The sequence below is a fragment of the Grampus griseus genome, assembly GCF_964374135.1.
Source record: "Grampus griseus genome assembly, chromosome: 17".
Lineage (NCBI taxonomy): Eukaryota > Metazoa > Chordata > Mammalia > Artiodactyla > Delphinidae > Grampus > Grampus griseus.
Window position 1 is genome coordinate 47,190,244 of NC_139011.1, and position 20,664 is coordinate 47,210,907.

The 20,664-nt window shown below is 38.9% G+C and overlaps 1 protein-coding gene across 2 annotated transcripts in view; it reads left to right on the forward strand.

Moving 5' to 3' along the window:
- Positions 1-20,664, forward strand: part of LOC309835493 (uncharacterized protein) — a 126,009-nt gene that overhangs the window by 53,437 nt on the left and 51,908 nt on the right. The gene's annotated exons all lie outside the window — the stretch shown is intronic.

Below are 20,664 nucleotides of genomic sequence, written 5' to 3' on the forward strand. Positions count from 1 at the left end.
CAACACTTTTTTTTCTTTTTTAACCATCTTTATTGGAGTATAATTGCTTTACAATGGCGTGTTAGTTTCTGCTTCATAACAAAGTGAATCAGCTATACATATACATATATCCCCATATCTCCTCCCTCTTGCATCTCCCTCCCACCCTCCCTTCCCTATCCCACACATCTAGGTGGACACAAAGCACAGAGCTGATCTCCCTGTGCTTTGTGGCTGCTTCCCACTAGCTAGCTCTTTTACATTTGGTAGTGTATATATGTCCATGCCACTCTCTCACTTCATCCCAGATTACCCTTCCCCGTCCCTGTGTCCTCAAGTCCACTCTCTATGGCTGCGTCTTTATTCCTGCCCTGCCCCTAGGTTCTTCATAACCATTTTTTCTTTTTTTTTTTAGATTCCATATATATGTGTTAGCATATAGTATTTGTTTTCCTCTTTCTGACTTACTTCACTCTGTATGACAGTCTCTAGGTCAATCCACCTCACTACAAATAACTCAATTTCATTTCTTTTTATGGCTGAGTAATATTCCATTGTATATATGTGCCACATCTTTATCCATTCATCTGTCGATCCTGCCAACACTTTTACTCAATTGAGGCCAATGTCAGACTTGTAAGGTAATAAATTTACGTTGCTTTGAGTCACTAAATTTGGGATAATTTGTATGAAAGCAATAAAAAAAAATACAGAGGTCCTACAAGAGCCAGGCTATATATTTATACTTAAGTATTTCTGAAATGAATTTAACCTTGTGATTGACAGCAGCAGCAGCAGCAGCTTCCAAGGGATCCCACCACACACCTGAGGCAAAAGGAGCCTAATACAAAGCAGTGACAGCAGCAGGTCACTGCCCCACACTTGGGGTAGAGGGGGACTTGATCTACTGTAGCAGCAGCATAGCCTGAATGGGAACCCATCCTCCTGTGGCACTAGTCCCATCAACATTAGTCTAATCTGCTAGCATCTGCTGTGCCAACAGGCCCAACATATACAAACCCTCCAACTCAGTAGCATTAAGTGAGCCAGGCTCAGTGTTTCCTGAAACTCATATCCAGTTGCACTGGAAATCCAAGATATCACCTACTGTTATGAAAACATAAACAATAACAGAAGACTGGGAACTTCAGAAAGAAAAGGGGAACAATGGAATGGGTGAAAACAAATGGGGTAAATATAAGAGACTATCATTAGCCTCATGAGTTTCTTAAATTCTATATGATGGTCAAAGCAAAAATGATGACACCATCTGATGGGGTTCTAAATGTAGAGAAAGGAAATACTACAGAAAATCATACTTTAACTTCACTTGAAGTAATGAAACACTGATTCCAGTAGGCTATGATAAGTTACATATGTATACTGTAATGCCAAAAGCAACCACTAAGAAAACTATACAAACAGTATACACAAATGATTATAAATGAATTAAATTAAAATGGACTTATTAAAAAATGTTTAAGTAACCCACAAGAAGGAAAAATATGGGAAACACAGGATTGAGAAACTAAGGTAAAAGACGAAACAAAAAATAACATGGTAGACCAAATCTTTGACATGGCAATAATTACATTAATGGTAAATGATCTAAATAACCAAGTCAAAGACAGAGATTGGAAGAGTAGATTAAAAAATCGTAAGCATGATCCAACTATATACTGTCTATAAGAAGCTTACTTTCAACATCATGATATAGGTAGTTCAAAGTAAAAGGATGAAAATGATATATCATGTGAACATTAATCAGAAAAAGCAGAAATGGCTATATTAATATCAGATAAAGTAGACTTCAGAGCAAAGGAAATTATTAGGGGCAAAGAGGGTCATTACATAAAGATAACAGGAATAATCCACCTAGATGACCTAGTGATACTAAATGTGTGTGAACCAAACAACAGAACTTCAAAATGCATGAAGCAAACACTGAAAAAGGTAAAAGGAGAAAGTTTTAAATCCACAATTATTATTTGAGACTTCAACACAGCAATTTATACAACTACCAGAGAGAAAAATCAGCAAGGATATGGAAGAACTGAAAACATCATCAATCAACAGGATATAACTGACATTTAAAGAACACACTCAGTAAGAGCAGAATACATATTGAAGTGTCCATGGAACATTCACTCATATACCATATACTGGTGATAAAAAACCATTAGCAGATTTAAAAGAATTAAAATCATAGAGAGTATGTTCTCTAGCCATAATGGAATCAGACTAGAAATCAATAAGAGAAAGACAACAGGAAAATCTTCAATCACATGAAAACTAAACATCACACTTCCAAATAACTCATGGGTAAAAAAGACAGCATCAAGGAAAAAATTTTTAAATGCATAGAATAAAAGAAAATGGAGATATAACAGATCAAAGTTTGCGGAATGAAGTGAAAGCAATGCTGAAAGGGAAGTTTATAGCACTAAATTGGGAAAGAAAATATTTCAAAGCAATAATCTAATTTTCTATATTAAAATAGTAAAAAAGGAAGAGGAAAAAACACTAAACAAGCAGAAAGAAGGAAATAATAAAGATGAAACAGAAATCCATGAAACTGAAAACAGGAAAATAGGGGGGAAAATCAATGAAACAAAAGGCTGGTTCTTTGAAATAAGCAATCTAACCAATAAAGATCTAGAAAGACTGATAAAGATTAAACAGAGAGATGGCACAAATCACAGATATCAGAAATGCAACCAGGGATACCATGACATATCCTGCAGGTTAATGAGGGACAAGTTACTATGAACAAGTCTACACTATAAATTCAAAAATGTAGATGAAATGGGCCAATGTTTCTACACCCAAAACTACCAAAACTCAGCCAAGATGAAATAGATAATCTCAATTTTCCTGTAACCATTAGAAACACTGGTTTTTCATTTAAAAACTCCCAAAAGAAATGTTCAGGCTTAGATGTTTCACTTTTACCCAAGACTTAAAGAATTAACACCAATTTTACATGATTTGATAAGAAATAGAAGTAGAGGGAACAGTTTCTAATTAATTTTATGAAGCCAGTATTACCTTGATACCAAAACCAGACAGGGATAGTATAGAAAGAAGAAACCTACAGACCAATATTTTTTATGAAATTGGCTGAAAAACCCTCAGCCAAATATTAGCAAATTAAATCCAGAAATATATGAAAAGAATAATATACCATGACCAAGTGGGATTTGTTCCAGTTATGCAAAGTTGGTTAAATATTTGAAAATTAAACAGTGTAATCCACCATATCCAATAGATTAAGGGGGAAAAGTCATGTGATCCTATCCATTAATGCAGAGAAAGCATTTGACAAAATCCAATCCCATTCATGATTTTAAGAAAAGAAGAAAAAAAACTCCAAGCAAACTAGGAATAGAAAAGGAGCATACTGAAACTCATAAAGATGATCTACAAACAACCTATACCGACATGATATTTAACTGTGAAAGACTGGATGCTTTCTCTGTAAGATCAGAAACAAGGCACCGATATCTGCTCTCACCACTTTTATTAAATATATCACTGGAGGTTCTAGTAAGAAAATAAAGCAAAAATAAATAAATACATAAATTTAAAAGTTAAATTTTTTAAAAGTTTATTTAAAAGATAAAAGGACTATTCCTACTACGTTGCATAGGAAGGAACATATCCTACTGAATGTTGAATAGCAATATATCCTATTATACTGAATAAGGAAAAGTAAAACTGTCTGTATCTGAAGATGAGATGATAATCTAAATGGAGAAAATACCAAGGAATCCACAAAAAGCTTGAGAAATAATATTAGTTTGTAAATGATTTAGAGTACAAGATCACCACAATTTTATCAAATTATATATTAATAACAAATGTGTAGAAGCTTAAATAAAAATATGTGATGCCATTTACAACTGACCTAAATAAATACTTAAATATAAGCCCAATAAGACATTTATAGGACCTCTAGACTGAAAATTACAAAATGCTGATGAAGAAAAAATTTTAAGTCGCAAACAAATAGGGAGACATACCTTGTTCATGGATTAGAAAACACAACATGATAAAGATGTCAATTCTCCCCAAGTTAAGAGGCTTAACACAATTACTCTTAAAATGCCCTCAAGGTTTTTGTGGATATAGACAAGCTTATTCTAAGATTTATATGGTAAGAAGAGGCTGAAGAATAGCTAAAACAACTTGTAAAGGAAGATGAAAATGGGAGGAATTAATCTACCCAATTTCAAGAGTTTGCAGTAATGATGGAGGGTAGATACATAGATCAATGGAATGGAATAGAGAACCCAGAAATAGACTGACATCAATACATATAACTTGTTTTTGACAGCAGTGCAAAAGCTATCAAGGAAGAATAGACTTTTCAAAAATTGGTACTGAAACAGTTGGACATCCCTCGACAAAAACAAAAAAAAATGAACCTTAACCTCCACACCTTACACAAAAATTAAATCAAAGTGGATCATAATCTTAAATGTAAAAGCAGGACATTTTTAGAAAAAAAAATAGGAGAGAATGTTTGGCATCTAGAACTAGGGGAATAATTCTTAGACTTGACACCAAAAGTATGATCAATAAAGGCAAAAACTGATAAATTGGATCTCATCAAAATGAGTTAAAAATGCTTCATAGAAGATCCTTTTAAGTGGATGAAAACTCAAATTACACAGTAGGAAAACATATTTGAAAATCCCATATGAGACAAATGACTTGTATCTATAATATACAAAGAACTCTCCAAACAACTTAAAAAAATCCAACTAGAAAATAGGCAGAAGACAGGAACAGACATTTCATGGAAGAGAATATACACACGGCAAAGGAGCACATGAAAAGATGCTCAGCATCATTAGCCATTAGGGAAATGCCAATTAAGACCATAATGAGATGTCAGAGAGTAACTAAAATTAAAGTATAGTGACAACATCAAATGCTGGCGAGTACATAGAAAAATTATATCACATCACTGGTGGGAAAATAAAATGGTTTAGCCACTCTGATCAACAGCTTGACAGTCTCTTTTAATCCTAAAAGTAGATTCACCCTACAACGCAGTAATTGTACTCTTGAGCATTTATCCAAAAGAAACAAAAACTTAATTAAGTTCCCACAGAAACTTACACATAAATGTTCATAGCAGTTTTATTTATAATAGCCCAAAACTGGCAACTACCCAAATGTCTTTCAGTGGATGAATGTTGAAACAAATTGTGATAAAATCTTATGATAGAATACTACCGAGCAACAAAAAGGAACAAATTATTAATATATGCAAAAATTGAAATGAACTTCAAGGGAATGATGCCGAGGGAAAAATTCTGAAAAGCCGATCTCCGAAGATTAAGTAATTCATGATTATGTTTACATATTATTCTTAAAATAACAAAACCGTGGAGATGGAGAACAGATTAGAAGTTGCCAAGGGTTAGAGATGGGGGTAGAAGGTACAGCGGGGGAACTCTGTGAGGTTTTTGTGGTTCCAGTACAAATAATACAGCAATCTTGGTTTTAATCCCTAAAGATTTCTAAAAGCAATTCCTAATAAGAGGTGTCCAGATATTTAGCAATGGCAGATTAGAGGTATAGCTCCCCAACATAACAACTTCAAAAGAGAACATACTAATTCAATGCATATGTTAATTTCAAAAAAAAGGCCAGTCACAATACTTAAATGGTATATATCTTAACTATATTATTCTAAGTATCCAGCTATACCAGATGGACTAGCAAGATTTTCTGTACATTCAACCTTATTTAAGACAGTAAATCTTATAATAAGACAGTTAGAAAAAGAAAAAAAAAACAACCCTCAACTACAGTTGGATATTCTCATAGGAAGATGAGGTGAAAATATGCAGCAGCGGTTCAAAAGCTTAAGCAGTGGCACCTAAATTTGGTTGTGCATTAGAATCATCTGAAGCACTTTTTAAAAACCCTCACACTGACGGTTGGTCATCGTAGACCAATAAAATCATTTTAAATCTCCTCAGACGATGCCAATGTCTAGCCAGAACTGAGAACCAGCGGACTAAGCAGAAGGGGATGTTTCTACAAAGATCTCTTAACAATAAGTCCTTTCACCCAATCAGATTTACCTCCCCGCAAAGGGCTAAAGAACGCTAGTGTTGTCCATACTTGCTTAGCTTTAATTAGCACTTGTGACTTGCCCAAAACCTAGATCATGTTTCCCCTAAATTTCATGTTATTCCCTACGTTTTTCAAACCCAGGGCTAAGGGGTTTGCCAGGATGAGATTTTAAGTGCTCACACAGGGCAAGTCCCTGGCAAACCAGGACAGCGGTCCCTCTACATTGAAATGTAAAGCATCCTAAATAACCCTGCCACTGCTCCCAGATCCTAGTCTGTGCCAACCAGTGGAGAAAAGGCATTCTCCATTACTACCACGGCAAATGCTGCTGTACTTGCCTTGGCTGGTCCCTATCTTTTCCAGGCACCACTCCCCTTCACCTGCTGGTGGACGCTTTGGCCAGCTGACAATGCAGATATTTTCAAACTTTAAGGTGAATAAAAATCATCTGGAGGGCCTGTTATAACAGAGATCACTGAGCCCCACCAGAGTTGCTGATTCCATAGGGCTGGGACAGGGCCCTAAAACTTGAATATCTGACACATTATCAGGGGACGCTGGTAAAACTGGTCAGGTTGTTACCGAATGCAGGTTCGTGTGTCTGAAGCACAGTGAGGCCAAACAAACCTAAAGGTTGGAGTCTGGAGCAGAGAAAGGTTTATTGCAGGATCGAGCAAGGAGAGGGGTGGCCCGAGTTCCAAAACACCCTGAAATCTCCAAAGGATTTCAGCACAGCATGTTTAAAGGCCAGGTGAGGGAGGGACGTCCCAGGGAATGTGATCAGCTCGTGCACAATCGTCTGATTGGTTGATGTGGAGGCCACAGGGCAGGTAACATTATCCATCCTTAGGTGCCAGAAGGTCTGGGGGCTACGTGCTCATGATCATCAAGGAGTTAATTTCTTCCATTGGGTGGTGGTTTTTAGCATCTGAAAACTCAAGAAATATGCCTGAGATACTATTATCTGAGTACTTCAGAGAGGAACTACAGCAGAGGATATGGGGGATGGGTCTGTCCTAGGAAGGCCCCATAGGGTACTGCTTGGTTACAAGGTGACCATACTTTGAGAACCACTGCTCTAGTGGCTTGGAATGTTCAGAAAGTAATGGAAGAATCCCTTCCCAGGTCTAGATTCTAGTATCGCCAGCTATTTTGGTGGGGGGAAGGGTAAGTTTTGTCCTTGCTTGGACTTCTGGTTCATTTATAGCAAAGCCTATTTGAGGCAGTGCGCTCGGCAGTCCTGCAGTTCTGTCTTTTGCTTCAACAGTGTTTGGAATGAACAGACCCAGGGACGCTCCTTGCTCCAGCCCCCGACCACCTTCCAACCTTTCTTCCTGTCGCAACCTTTGGAATCAGCCACTCAGCTATCCTCAGCCTCCAGGACAGGCCAACACCGTTTTTTGAGCTTAGCTCCTTATCACTGATCAACCACGAGTTCCCAGGTGCGTCAGAATTATTCCATCGAGGTGGAGGCCGCCGTCCACTGCCTGTTCAACATGCATCTGGGGACACTTACCTCTCTCTGAGCTTCTATTTCGACAGCAACAATGGGACTCTGGACAGTGTGGGCCACATTTTTCGCCAACTGGCTGAGGAGAAGTGTGAGGGCGCCCAGCGTCTCTTGAAAATGCAAAACAAAACCAGTGCTGTGGCCGCGCCCTCTTCCAGGATGCGCGGAAGCCGTCTCAAGATGAGTGGGGTAAAACCCAGGACGCTGTGGAAGCCGCCATTCTTAGGGAGAAGAGCCTGCACCAGGCACTATCACATCTGCGCGCCCTGGGTTCCGCCCGCGCAGACTCCCACCTCTGTGATTTCCTGGAGAGCCGCTTCCTGGAGGAGCAGGTGAAACTCATCAAGAAGATGGGCGACCACCTGACCAACCTCCGCAGGCTGGCTGGTCCGCAGGCTGTGCTGGGCGAGTATCTCTTTTTCTGAAAGGCTCACCGTCGAGCACAAACAGGAGTCTCTGAAGTCCAGCGGCCTCTGAGGAGCCCCTCTGGCATCAGAGCTTCTGCCTGAAGCCCTGCTCTGCAGCTACTAGGCAGCTTTGTAACCGCCCTGGAGCCCTCTCCCAAGCCTTGGACCAAATGGAAACAATAACGCTTTTTGCAGAAGGAAAAAAAAAGCCTATTTGAAACACAAAAAGAATAAAGAGGAAAAAAAGATATATATATATATGTATATATATATATTCATGTATTTTTTCTTTTTTAAAAATTTATTTTACTGAAGTATAGTTGATATACAATGTTGTGTTAGTTTATGCTGTACAACAAAGTGATTCAGTTATACATATATATAATTTTTCATATTCTTTTCCATTATGGTTAATTACAGGACATTGACTATAGTTCCCTGTACTATACAGTAGGACCTTGTTGTTTATCCATCATACATATAATAGGTTACCTCTGCTAATCCCAAACTCCCAATCCATCACTCCCCCACCTCCCCCTTCCCCTCGGGAACCACAAGTTTGTGTGCTATGTCTGTGAGTCTGTTTCTGTTTCATGGATAAGTTCATTTGTATCATATTCTAGATTCCACATATAAGTGATATCATATGGTATTTGTCTTTCTCCTTCTCACTTACTTCATTTAGTATAATAGTCTCTAGGTCCAGCCATGTTGCTGCAAATGGCATTATTTCATTCTTTTTTATAGCTGAGTAGTATTCCATTTTATATATAGCACATCTTCTTTATCCATTCATCTGTGAGTGGACATTTAGGTTGTTTGCATGTCTTGGCTATTATAAATAGTGCTGCTGTGAACATAGGGGTGCATGTATGTTTTCGAATTATAGTTTTGTCCAGATATTTGCCCAGGAGTAAGATTGCTGGATCATATGGTGGCTCTATTTTTAGCTTTTTGAGGAACTGCCATAGTGTTTCCATAGTGGTTGCACCAATTTACATCCCCACCAACAGTGTAGAAGTCAGTCAGAAAGAGAGACAAATACCGTATGCTAACACATATATATGGAATTTAAGGAAAAAAAATGTCATGAAGAACCTAGGGGTAAAACAGGAATAAAGACACAGACTTACTAGAGAACGGACTTGAGGATATGGGGAGGGGGAAGGGTAAACTGTGACAAAGCGTGAGAGAGGCATGGACATATATTCATGTTCTTTTAACATATGAATTGCCCCACTTTATCTGTGTGAAATAAGTTTGTTCCCGTTATTGGGCTGCTTCTCAAGCTTTGCTGCTCATTTGAATGACCTAAAGAGCTTTTAAGAAAAACATTGGTGTCTGGGTCCCAGCCCCAGAGATTTTGATTCAGTAGGTCTAGGGAGGAGCCTGGGCACAGGGAGGGCTCAGAGTTCCCCAGGTGATTCTAATGTGCAGCAACTTTGGGAACCACCTCTTGGCTTCAATCCAGCTAGTGATCAGATATTAAATCTAAGACACATGGGCTAGTGCGTGAGCTCTAGGAAGATTCGTGCCAGGGAAAATGATCGATAGTTGTGTTACTTCTCTGAAATGGACTGAAATTTCCAATTCGCATGAACAGGGGAGGGTGAATGGGTGAATGCAATAAGGTGTATCATTTACGTATTGCCCTATGTGTATGGCTAGAAGCTTTTGCAACTGAGGTCTGCCCTACTTTTCATGCTAATGGTAATGCTTGTCCTCCTAATGCAGCTGTAAACTTTATAAGCCCATAGGTGGACAGCATCACAAAATATTTACCCCTCCCCACTGGCCCACTCTCAAGCTTCTCTCCCCTTCCCCAATACACAAATGTACATCAATGCTCTTGAGACCACTATCAACATATTGACCTTCAATTCTTCTACTTTGCAGCTTCCCTCTTATCAGGAGATGTCAGCATTTAGTGCAAGGACAAATGCTTGCCTCTTGGTGAGTAATGTAGGCAATGCCTCCAAGAGACAAAAAGCCCTTAGGGAGGGGGAAAAAGTCTTTCAAAAAGGTTGATGCCCAGAGGAGGCATTTTCAGTCATCTCAGCTTAGAGGTCAAATATCCAAAATTAAAAAGGTTAAAAAAAAGAAAAGAAAGCAAGGAAGAAAAGAAGGAAACAATTTTCTTATCTCATAGTAATAAGGCAGTTTTCCTTAAAAAAAAAGACTTAAGCCTTAAATTCTCTTTCCTAATCAAAATGTGCTTTTCCGTCTTTAGACTATTCCTCTTATATCCTGTATTATTCATGACGTTTAATTCTTGAAATAGCACATGGCTGAAAACAGAAGCTAACCTCTTGTCCACTATGAATTAAATCTTCTTTTCCTAGGACCTGTCTACAGTGTACAGTTTGGGGTTTGCCAACATAATTATTTTCTCTGAAATAAGTTACAGCATTTTGCCTTTTCAATATATAGTTATACAATATATTGTTAACACAACATAGTTAATATAGTCAATATAGTCAATACAACTATAACACACGTGATATGATGCCACTTTGGTGATTTTCTTCATCCATGTAATTCTGAAATTTGACAGTATAGTTTTCATATTCTAATGAGCTGAGTATTACCTTTGCAAGGATAGAAAAATAAAATAAATTCACAATATTCTTGTGTGGTTTGCCCCTGGGGTGGATTACCATAATGAGGGGATATTTGAGCCTTTCCCCAAGTCATTAAAAAACCTCCAGCGAGCAGCCCCTTGTCCTCTCCAGGGAGTGGGGGGAAAGGATCTTTAATCATAATAATCCTGGGGGGAGAAATCTCAGAAATAAGACATCTGCTTCTGTGCCTTGTTGTTTTGCAGAATAGCAATGATTGCTTTAGCAGCTTCTATTGCCATGTGTGTACAATAAGTAAATGAACATAAAATTGAATGAACGCATAAAAGAAGGATAAACCCACCCAGCTTAACAAATCCACTCTCTCACCTGCTGTGCCCTGAAACATGAAAGAAAGAATCACGGGATCATAAGGATTAATAAAATAACAGTCTCTGTTAACAATATTGACAGGAGGTATAGGAAAATTTGTCTGACGTGGGACCAAGAGCTTAACTGCTTAATCCTTTTTTTTTTAAGGGCAACTCATTCATTTATTGTTTAAAGATTGCAAGACAACTTCTGAATTTCTGTAGCACAGTTTAAATGTTTTACTTTTTTGATAAATCAGAGTATAATAGAAAAAACAATTAGTTTCCAGTAATATCTATATCTCTGTTCAGAATTAAGTCTTCCACAGACATGTAACCTGGAAACAAAATCCTGTTACAATAAGCAAAGCTTCAACAGAGCTGCTACTTTTCGGGCCAGGGAAAGGTTCATCCCTATAGGAGGAGGATGTGCTATGTAAAATGGCTGCAAGGTCACAGCCTTGAGGGCGCTGGAAGTCTATTATCCTATCCCACATTAAGTAGTTTGGTGAACTTCAAACGTCCGTTCATCTGCAACCAAGCTGGCAAACTTTAACTGATATTTCAAGCAGGTAAAAAATAAATTAAAAGAAATCCTTACACTGATGTTCCTTGATTCACACTGTTAAATGGTTCATTAACATGTAATTCTGGCTAAGAATTACATTTGAGACTCCTTGCTCAGATTTTGGTTAACAGTACAAATCTTTGAGAAATTCAAGTTCTTATTAATCAATAATTTGTCAGCTAGGCTACATTCAGGCATCAGCTGCAACTACAGAATAGGTGCACTGCCTCAGCGCTTTGGAAAGACATAATCTAGAACACTACTAGCAGACAAAATATCTGTTACTAGACAGCACAGGTGCAGTACAGCAAGACAAAAACATATATTCATGTGTGCTGCGGACCAGCCGGAGAAAGAGGATTTCACCGCCCAGGGTCAGAAGGGAAGGGGTAAGGAACTGAAGTAGCACGGACGAATAGGGTCAGAAGGACCAAGACAACTGATGGTTGCAAGGCAAATTTTATTGCGCTACAGTTGCAGATTATCTAGACTAGAAAAAGGAAGGTTGCCAGATGGTGGTTTACATTATCTACAGACTGTCTCGGCTCAAGGTTAACTTCCCTGGGAGGAAACCCATAAACCCAGAAGCATCAAAAATAACCTGCATGTGCAGGGGGGAGACAGCTTTGCTTGTCTCATTTTACATTCTTTCTGATCTCTGGGCCCTGGTGATTTATCTCCCATGGAAAGGAACAAGGAGGGGAACAAGTAGGGACAGTCCCTTCGAGCAGCGGCGGCATGCCTGGCATGTCCTTACCTGCTCTCAAGGCTGACTGGCTTCCCACAGGTCCCCATTTTTTAGTTTTTAACTTTTGCTGCAAAATAATTCCATGAAGTTTAGTGCCGAGAGTAGTGTACTGTTGCATGAGGATACGAAACAGACATGAGAAGATTATTATCAATAATAGGCAAATTATGGCCAGGGTAATAAATCCTGACAACCTTCCAGTAATCCAAGACTGAGGGTTTAACCACTTTAAATGATCCAGTAAAGTTTGAATTACATCTTCTGGCGAAACATCATCAAGATGTGCATTTTGTATATCCTGAATTTCAGCATTTAATTTCTTAAGATCAAGACTAATATTATTATCTGATCAAACACTCAGCAGATGCATTTTTACTTTTTCCCATTCCCAAATACAGTCAGTGTACTTTTAAGGAGTAACACACATCCATGTATACTTTGCATGACAAGCTAAACGCATCCTCAATTTTAATGCTGCCATCTGATCTCCACTCCCCAAAATTGTGTTTTTAAATTCATCTAACTTGTTATTAATCCGTAAATCTATGTGACTTTGTAAAGATAAAGCAAGACTGGTATGTTGAGATAACTGATTAGCAAAGTGAGCATGATGAATACTCTGTGAAAGAGCAAGACCGGCAGTAGCCACGGTAGCAGACAGAGCAGCCGAGGCAAGTAAACTTACTATTAGCCACCCAAGAAAGCGTCTCCTCTGCAAGGCTTTAGAGAGTTCCACCCATGCCTGTACTCCAGTATCTTCATACCAAGGTTCTCTCAGATGTACAGGCACCATAACATACATGGGTTGCTTTAGTATAAGCACAGATTGCGTTCCTGCAGAAGGGAACATACAACTGCTAAAAATACAATTAACACAGCTAATATTATATCCTCCTTTGGAAGAATTACCAATGTTAATAGAACCAAACAAAAGTGTATATGGAGGAGCAACACAAGTTATAACAGGTGTATTGGAATAAGTTAGAGCTAGTTTCCATATATCCCTGTTCTTTTGAAATGTGATAAACCTATCTATGATGGGAAAAGAAGAGATAAGAATTGACACCTTGGTATAATCTATAGTACACCATATTTGGTTATTATTCCAAGATGCATTGCAACGTTCAAAATTGGATGCAGGAAAGTGAACGGTCATAAGGGGAGGCAATTGATTTTTTGATTTTCTGTTAAGCATAGTAACCTTATGTCCAGCTATAAGTATCCCTTGTCCTCCAAGTAAACGCTTCATACAGAAATAATTTCCTGAATCTTCACCTGTAACCTTGGCTATAGTAATAGCGGAATCCCTAAGTGGTGAGGCGTATGAGATTTGACCTCTAATATTAATAGCTTGCCCATTTTATACCAAATGATGGTATCCTTAAGATCCTCTCGTCGGCTGGTAGCCGGGCATGTAAGAGTAATGTTGGTTCCTGTAAAATGAAGGATGCCTGGAGAGCCTGACAAACTAATTGATTGATCCGTTCCCTCATAAACATCTGTATGCTCATAACTAATAGCCTTTACACATCCAGCTTCCAGATTCAATGGGCTAAGACAGACAGGATGGGTACTAAACCAGTTAGTATAATTTACAGACATATTGATTTGTTTTATATTCCCAATAAGAGGCCCATAAACACTTATCATTGTAAAATACAGGAAACTCTGCTTCAGACCAAGATATGGGTTGTAATAGTGGAGGATAAGGTACATAGGCCCAGTAAGTTGCTGCATTAACAGAGGGAACACATGAAATGGTTGCCAACATAACCAAAAATAAAGTTACAGGTGTAACAGGATTATTCTGTTGTTTCACTGACTCTTGAGCTCATGAAACCAGTTGTTTAATTTGTCCCCAAGTTGGAACATCACTCCTTTGAGTCGTCCTGGCAAGTGGTCTCCTCTTCTTCTTTTTCTCAATCAACACTGTCAGATTTTCAGGAGAGGTGCAGAGCTTCTTCATCTTCTGAACTAGGTGAGCTGTGGCGAGCCATCTATTTGCTGGACTAAGCGCTCAGGAAGCCAGCAAGGTCCAGGCGCTGATCTGGGAAAGATACACACGTGACCACGTCCCCAAATCAACACAGGATCAGGACCACGCCAAGTGCTGGTTAACGGATCTTTCCAGAGGACCTCCGGAGATTGAGAGGCCAATCTTGGCTCAGCCACCAACCTTCCCCCTGCAGAGCAGCCAAATTTGTCAACAGTGAGAACATTTAAAATAAACAGAGCATCATTTATAAGGTTATGTGGCATTGTTCTATACAATTCCCCCCTTTTTATTTTTGCAATAGTTAGCTTTAAAGATCTATTTGCACGTTCTATAATACCTTGTCCTTGAGGGTTATATGGAATGCCTGTAATATGGGTAATTTTGTAATGAATTACAAAATGTTGCAAAAGCAGCGGGCCCATTATCTGTTTTAATAATTTTGGGAAGGTTCATGAAAGCAAAACAGTGTAATAAAGGAGAGATAACATGTTCAGTAGCTTCTCCGGTCTGTGCTGTAGCACAGAGGAAACCAGAATAAGTATCGATAGTGACATGAACAAACTGTAATTTCCCAAAAGACGGGATATGAGTAACATTCATTTGCCATAAATGTCTAGGTAATAATCCACGAGGATTAACAACATAATGTGGAACAGGAAGGTGAGGTAAGCATTGTGGGCATTGCTTCACAATTTGTGGGGCGGCTTCACCAGTAAGGGAAAATTGTGTGTGTAATGTAGCCGCTGACTGACGGTGTAAAGCGTGCAACTGCTGTGCTGCTTGTGAAGCAGTTTGATCATAACTTACCATAATATGAGGGTGTCCAGGACATGGACCATGAGTATCAAGAGTATGGAGATAATGAATGCAGTATATTAGCCATTCTTGACAGCATGACGAACGGAAAGGAGGAGTACGGTAAATTGGGACATGTCCTGCTTTAGGGAAAAGAGATTGAGGAGGAGGAGTAACTTCAACTCTATTCTTGGGAGGAAAATGTACAGGATAAAGATCACGTTTAGATCGAGTTAAAACATCTGCAGTCGCATTAAGTTTAGTCAATGGACCAGGCAAGTTAGAATGAGCACGGATATACAGACCTGCGACAGGACCATCATGGGAACGAATAAGCTGTTGAAGCAAACGAAAAGAGGATGATAATTCAGGGTCATTAGTATGTCCTATGCTCGCAGTCTCCAGAAGAAATCACAAGCTAATAAGATATTTACTATCAGAAAACAAATTAAAAGATATAGAAGGCAAATGTTTAAAAGACATAATGACAGCATACAGTTCAACACGTTGAGCTGAAGTCAAGGAAGTTTCTTTAACGAGGTTTGTTCCGTCGTCAATGATTACAGTAGCCACTCCTGAAGAAGAACCGTCCGTAAAAACCGAAGGTACCTGAGGAACAGGCTGTTGCCTAATTATAGAAGGAAACATATGAGTTAAGTTTGCTGAATTGGATCAATTTATCAGCAGGGTAATGGCATTCCAAGGTACCTGAAAATCCTGCAAGAGCAAGACCCCATTCATTACTGTGTTGAAAAAGCCAATTTTGTGGACTAACTGAATAAGGGATAATAATTTGAGAAGGTTCTATACTTATAGGTTGTAAGCATCTAGTTCTACCTTGCATTATTAAATTACTAAAAAGTTCATAATAAGGGTTAATAACTTTAGAGGGTGTAGATTTCATATGAATCTATTCAATAATTCCAACAGTTTGCCATAAGACGGCAGTAGGCACATGAGGAGTTGGACAAATTATTAAGAAAATTGGAAGGTGAGTATGAATTCTAGTTAATTGTGTAGAACTGATAGATCTATTGACTATTTGTAAAGCTTGAAATCCTTCTGGAGTCATAGAGCGTGAAGAAGAAGGATCTGAGTCACCTTTAAGAATATCAAACAAAGGCTGTAATTGAGCAGTAGTAAGTTTTAAGGAAGGCCTTAGCCAATTAATATCGCCAAGTAATTTTTGAAAAGCATTTAATGTTTTTAAATTATCAACTCGAATTTGCAGTTTTTGAGGCCTAATAGTAGTGTTATCAATATATTTTCCCAAATATAAAAATGGAGATTGTCTTTGAATTTTTTTTGAGGCAATGACCAAGCCAAATGATTGTAAGGACTGTTGTAAAAATTGAAAAGCAGTCTCTAATAAAGAAATATTATCAGTGGCTAAAAGTATATCATCCATATAATGTATGAGATATAACGATGGAAACCTTTTTCTCACAGGAGTCAAGGCCTGAGCCACATATTTTTGACATAATGTAGGACTATTTGCCATGCCCTGAGGCAATACTTTCCATTGAAATCTCCTCATGGGTTCCTTAAAATTTAAGGCAGGCAAGCTAAAAGCAAAATGTTTTCTATCTTCAGGAAACAAAGGAATAGTGAAAAAACAATCTTTTAAATCTATAACTAAAAGATGATAATTGTGTGGTATGGCTGTTGGAGAGGGTAGGCCTGGTTGAAGAGCTCCCATTATTAGCATAGTTTTATTAACAGCTCTTAGATCCTGTAATAACCTATATTTTCCAGATTTTTTCTTGATAATAAAAATAGGAGTATTCCAAGGACTACTGGAAATTTCTAAATGCCCTAATTGTTCCAGTACTAATTGTTCTGCAGCTTCTCATTTCTCCTTTGTGAGGGGCCATTGGTCCACCCATACAGGGTCATCAGTCAGCCAAGTAATTGGATCAGCAGTGAGTGGAGGAGAATCCAAGGCCCCTAAGAAAAACCCAAACCTTGTCTATCATTTTTTATTTTCACATCAATAGGATAGACAGTTCCTTGTTGATTTGTTCCCAGCCCTTTTGTGGGAAGAAATCCTTGATCCAACATCATATTAGAGACTTGAGAGTTTGGACTATAAAGTAATACTCCCATTTCTTTTAATATATCTCGGCCCCAGAGGTTTAAAGGCAGCCCAGGCAAAACATAAGGCTGGAAATATCCTGAATGGCCCTCACTACCTTGCCATAAAAAAAACTGACTACTTTGCATAGGAGAAGAACTTTGTCCTATTCCGTGAAGTTCTGTAATAGTAGGACTAATGGGCCAACGTTTAGGCCAGTGTATCTGCGTCATAACAGAGACATCAGCTCCAGTGTCTAACAAACCTGAAAAAACCTTTCCATTAATGGTTCATTTCATTTCTGGACGTTCTTTCCCTATCTTCTGAATCCAGTAGGCAGCATCAGACGATCCAAAAGCCTTTGTTTCTCTCTTTTGATGTTGTAAAATTTGTCCATGAGGTACAAAGGGCAAAAGTAGCAATTGTGCAATTTGATCACCAGGAGAAATAGTTATTATATTTTTAATAGTTTGTGCCATGACTTTTATTTCTCCTTCGTAGTCAGAATCTGTGACTCCTGGCATAATAGTTAAAACTTTCATGGCGACACTACTTCTTCCCAATAATAGTCCCATCAAACCCTTGCATAAAGGTCCACAGATGCCCGTAGAGAGGGCCTGAGGACCCATTTCAGGAGTTAATACATATCGGGCGGAGGTACTGAGCTCCAGTCCTGCGCTTCCTGGTGTTGCTCTGGAGAGCGAGCATATTGTATGTTTTTGTTTTTGGTTAATGTCTGATTGATAATTTGAGGAGGATACACAGACATTGCCCTTATTATTTGTTGGGGCCGGGGAAGGCCCCGGGAGGAGTTTCCCGACAGTGGTGGCCCATCCTTGTGGGCCACTGAGCAACAATCTTGTGCCCAATGTTTTCCCCTATTGCATTTAGGGCATAAACCAGGGATTTTCTGACCATCTGGAGGTTTCTGAGTAGGGAAGGAAGGACTAGGGTTAGAATTAAAAGATCTACATTCTCTAGCAAAAGGACCTGCCTTTCCACATTTAAAACAAGTCTTTGTTTCCTTTTGATTGTTTTTAAACCCCACTTTAGTTAATGCTGCAGCCACAGCAGCACCCTGTATATAAGTAGGCCCAATGTCTGCACAAAGGTGAATATAATCCTCCAATGTTCCCCGTTTTCTCCAAGGTCGAATCGCAGCCTGACACGCATTATTAGCATTTTCAAAAGCAAGTTGCTTAACTACAATCATACCAGTGAGTCCGTCCACAATGAGTCTCCCCACCGCCTGTGACAACCTATCTACAAAATCAGCATATGGTTCATCAGGTCCCTGTCTAAGTTTTGAAAGATCTTCAGTTTTGTGTGTAGAAGGACATTTCCTCCAGGCTTGTAATGCCAAATGATTTATTTGAGGATAAGCAACAAAGGGATAAGTTAATTGATCTTGTAAAGAAAGATATTGTCCTTCCCCAATCAGCATATGATAATCAACTGGAATATTATGGGCAGCATTCTTTTCTGCTTGTTCAGCAGCCCCTTCATAAAAATCAAACTTCCATATTAAGTAATCTCCACCATTTAAACAAGCTCGTGCAATAGACTTCCAATCAGCGGGGGGAAGAGCTTCTCCTGTCAACCATAGCAGTAGTAAAAGGAGCAGTGGGCCCATATTGAGCACAGGCAGATTTTCAATCTTTCAAAACTTTCAAAGGGAGAGCCTGATGCTCCCTAGTAGCTTGTTGAGGATTATTAGGATCAGGTCTTTCTATGACGGGACAACAGAAAATAGGATCTTCTCCTCGTTTTATTGCTCCTTGTACAGCGCGCTGCAAGGGACTCAGCATTTTTACAGATGTGGATTTTTGAGGAAGACAGTCCTTATTAACCTGCAGCTTTTTCACTGACTTATCTATCACAGCCATTAGAAAATCATCCTCAGGATATTTCTCTCTTTTATGTTTACAAGCCTCATCTGTTAAGTCAAAATGTTCCTCTTCATCTAAAATATTTAAATTAATTAGCTCTTTCGGTTTAGGAAGTGGCGACACAGTAGTTGATAATACAGTCTCTCCTTCTGTCAGAGGCTTATGTTTTTCTGACTTTACATTCAAATCAACACTATCATGAGAAGAATCTAAACATATTTTTATCAGATTCCACAAACTATATGTAACAACAGGAGTATGAGTAGGCCCTCGAGACTCGTAATAATTTTTTAAATCTTCTCCAACTTTCTGCCAGATTTCTATGTCAACAGAGCCGCCATCAGGAAACCAGGGAGATACACCATGGATATGCTGTAAAAATTCAGTCAACAATAAAGTTCAGAAACTTTATTACCCCGAGCTCTAAGCATCAAAAGTAAAACCTGAGCAAATAATTCATACATCTTTGAGCCCTTCTGCCCCATCTTATTTTACTTCTGACTATTGCCTTATGCCTCTATTCGTTTCACTTTTACTGGTGGCCACACATATTTTGCATAAGGGTTCTCTTACCTGCACTTTCTTTTTCTTTTAATTGCCTTCACGCTTCAGGTCCCTGTTCGAGTGCCACTTGCCGCGGACCAGCCGGAGAAAGAGGATCTCACCGCCCAGGGTCAGAAGGGAAGGGGTAAGGAACTGAAGTAGCACCGACGCATGGGGTCAGAAGGACCAAGACAACTGATGGTTGCAAGGCAAATTTTATTGCGCTACAGTTGCAGATTATCTAGCCTAGAAATCGGAAGGTTGCCAGATGGTGGTTTACATTATCTACAGACTGTCTCGGCTCAAGGTTAACTTCCCTGGGAGGAAACCCATAAACCCAGAAGCATCAAAAATAACCTGCATGTGCAGGGGGGAGATAGCTTTGCTTGTCTCATTTGACAATCTTTCTGATCTCTGGGCCCTGGTGATTTATCTCCCATGGAAAGGAACAAGGAGGGGAACAAGTAGGGACAGTCCCTTCGAGCAGCGGCCACATGCCTGGCATGTCCTTACCTGCCCTCAAGGCTGACTGCTTCCCACACGTATGTTGCCTTGTTTAAGCCTCAAGCCCTCGATCCTTTGTTGAAATACAATAATTTCATTCCTATGGTTTTCAATACCAAAAACTCAACCTCCAGGAGGGCTAAAGTCTAATTTGTACTCCAAACCAAGTAGCAGTGCAGTTCGCTACTACTGAGACTGAATCCATAAAGACTTCAAGACCACGTCCAGAAGACAAGTTATTATATATAATACCCTAGAAGGTCTGAAACATAATTATCATATACATAGCTGGTCCTTCAGAGCTTTTTACCTATAACATGTTTCTTTGATGAAAGTTATTTAATGTACTGGAGATAACTGTGACTTACTGATCAAATATTTGAATACTTATACTTACCTGGGATTTCATTTCTGCTGAAAGAAAAAGGTAGAACAGGACTCACTAAAAAAAACAAACAAACATTAGAAATGAAAGTAAAAATCTTAACACACACTATCACTTTTGGAAGCAGCATAGAGGGGCAGTCAACGGTAAACACTGGTGAAATAGGTCAAAACTCTAGGCCAAAAATCCATTATTATTATCATCAGCGACAGTACCACAACTGTGCCCTTCAGAATTAATAATC